General features: G+C 49.1%; 1 non-coding gene across 1 annotated transcript; it reads right to left on the reverse strand.

The window, feature by feature from the left end:
* Positions 1 to 1,935: 1,935 nt before the first annotated feature.
* LOC123927577 lies at positions 1,936 to 2,099 on the reverse strand. The gene has a single exon (XR_006815491.1). It is a non-coding gene; the product is annotated as a U1 spliceosomal RNA (small nuclear RNA).
* Positions 2,100 to 3,086: the final 987 nt, after the last annotated feature.

Raw genomic sequence — 3,086 nt, forward strand, 5'->3', positions numbered from 1 at the left:
ATCTGCAGATTCTGTGGGATTCCTATCAAACTTTTTTCTTCTGCCTTCTCTATAGCACTTTGCAATACATTTCCTCTCAGACATTGTGGTTTCTTTTTTTTTAATATTTTATTTATTTATTTGACAGAGAGAAATCACAAGTAGGAAGAGAGGCAGGGGGAGAAAGCAGGCTCTCTGCTGAGCAGAGAGCCCGATGCGGAGCTCGATCCCAGGATGCTGGACGCTGGGATCATGACCTGAGCCGAAGGCAGAGGCTTTAACCCACTGAGCCACCCAGGCACCCCAGACATTGTGGTTTTCATCTCTTAATGTGAGATTGGGGGTTTGTTTTGTTTTGTTTTGTTTTACATTTTTCCATGTATCTGCTGAGTGTTTTGAACTGATGGAATGCAGTTATAACAAACACTTTCTTGTCCTTTGGTGATTCTCACCTTGGTGTCAGCTCTAGGTCATTTTCAGATGAGGGACCTCTCTCCTCATGAGGGCTCATTTCCCCTGCTTGTCTGCAGACCTCAAACCATCGGATGGGATGCCACACACTGTGAATGCTATCATGTTGGTTGCTGCATATTTTTTGTTTTCTGTAATATTAAGCTTTGTTTAGTGATGCATTTAAATTACTTGGAAACATTTCTGGTGTATCTTTAATGATTTATTAAATGGTCCAGAAGAGTAAACCACTTCCTGGGAGTCCCTACTGGTGTGCCCCCCCAAGTAAAAATCAAAGTTGGAAAGCGTCAATGTAGATTCTGAATAGAGGCTTTTACACGGGGAAAAAGCCCCAGCTCCACTGAAAGCGTGATGCCATAAACCCCTTCAAGCTCGGATTTACAAAGCAACACAGCTGTGAGGACAGTTTTTGCTTGAGCCTGAGAGCAAGCAGAAGGCCCACTGTCCCTTGCCCAAGAGCTAACCTGCTGTCTGGGAAAGGTCTCTGGTGCCAACTAAACGGGTCCTTTGCAAGTGAGCAGACATGCCTCTTTAGAAGCCTATCAAGGGTCATTCAGCTGGCTCAGTCCAAAGAACACCAGAGTCTGGATCTAGGTGTCCTGAGCTCGTGATCCCCCACCTCTGCTGGGTATAGAGATCGCTTAAATAAACTTAAATAAATAACAAAAGCACGTCAAGTTCCAAAGTCTATATTCTCTGAATGGCTCTCTGGAGGAAGGCTGCCAAGGGTAAGAAGTGGCCTGATTAAGGATAGGGAGTCTGGGGATTGCGTGAGGCTTCGTAGGGTGCTGGTGGGAAAAGGGGAGCCAGAGGGCAGCAGAGGGGGACAGACTCTGGCTTGTGTTCCCTGGGGAGTGAAAGAAAGCACCTTCTCCACCTAGATCCTGGGACTGCAAGACACCAGAACATAAGCAGAATCACACAAAATATTGGAGAACACTGGGCACACTGCTCCAGGAGAGACCTCAAGAAAAACAAGAGGCCCAATCTTTTCCTGAAAACTGTGCATAGAGGACTCCCGCGTGTCTCCGGTGAGAAAGACCGTCAACCAGCAATGCAGTTAAGTGGGTTATAAATCGTGCATTCACTAAGTAAGTGGTACCGCTAAAACAGTAACACGTGCAAATGTTCTCTTAAAAGATAAAGCTCTATGAGATTAAGAGTCATTTATGGTTTGTCTCCCTCCCAATCCCGTTGGGGAGGGGAGGCGAACCATAAGAGACTATGGACTCTGAAAAACAACCTGAGGGTTTTGAAGGGTCAGGGGTGGGAGGTTGGGGGAACAGGTGGTGGGTAATGGGGAGGGCACGTTTTGTATGGAGCACTGGGTGTTGTGCAAAAAGAATGAATACTGTTACGCTGAAAAAATAAATAAAATGGGAAAAAAAAAAGAAATCTCCCATTGACAGAAAAAAAAAAAAAAAAAAGATAAAGCTCTAAGAAAAAATTAAAAATCAGAGCATTCTGTTATTGAACACCTATTACCCGGGGAAAAGGCAAACACAGTCCCCCACTACCATAAATTATGGAGTCGAGTTTCCCACATTTGGGAAAATTGCAGGGGTCAGCACGTCCGCAGTGCAATGGACAAGCCTCATCCTGGGAAAACGACCTGCTTGATCATGGTATCTCCCCTGCCAGGTAAGTATGACCCTCCCCGCCTCTGGCTTCGCCCCCACACTAGCCTCACCCGCCATCCACCCTGCACATACACTCACTCACCAACCAACACCCCAAAAGCCTCAGCACCCACTCCTGCCCCAAGCATCCTCACCCTCCACAGGAGTCTTCCCAATACAATGGAAGCCACAGCACTGCTACATCCTCTGCCCCAGGAATTCTCAGGCCCAGAACCTTGGTGGCCTAAGGGTAACTGATTTACATCAGACGCGCCCCATCCATGACATCAGGGGGTCTCCCCACCACCACACACAGGCAGGCACACAGAGCACTCAGCACAGGGAAGGCTGCCCCAGCCTGAGAGGAACATGAGGGAGGACTTTCCAGCAGACAGAGAAGCGCAGATCCATCTCTCCCTTTCTCCCTCTCCTTAGAACCTGCTTTGAGGAGACAGAGGGCATTGGCTACACCTGTGGAGCTCAGCCTCCTAGCCAGTCCCCCACGCACCCCCTCAGGCCTGGACACCCTGGGGTATGGGGCAGGGAACCAAAAGTCAGCAACCTCTGGGCTGGCCCTCTGTCTGACACCAGCTGGCAACATCCCAGGCCCTGAGAACACCGCAGGGAACGGCTTCTTCACCAGGCGGGCTCCTAGGGCAGGGACGCAGAGTTCCCTCACGGCTGCCCTGGAGAGAATGACCAAGGATCCCACTGTTGAGGACAGGGCCAAAGGAAACCATCCCTTCTGCTCCCTTAGACTGGGCTCAGAGTTTACAGCAGGGGGTTAGCAGGGTTCCAGGTGCCCCCTCTGCCACCGCCTTCCATCCTCCTTCCACCGCGGTACTCTTCCCCTTGGATGAGATTTCTACATCAAAGTTGGTGGAAAAAAGCCAGGTCTGGGAAACAAAGCAAAACAAATATCCCAAGAGACCAGTACTTGGGCAATTGTATGGCCCTGGGATGGAGTGATTTGCCTTTGTCTTGATTGCACCTTGAAGGAGTGCTTTTCTTTTATCG

This window comes from Meles meles, chromosome 1 (assembly GCF_922984935.1).
Source record: "Meles meles chromosome 1, mMelMel3.1 paternal haplotype, whole genome shotgun sequence".
NCBI lineage: Eukaryota > Metazoa > Chordata > Mammalia > Carnivora > Mustelidae > Meles > Meles meles.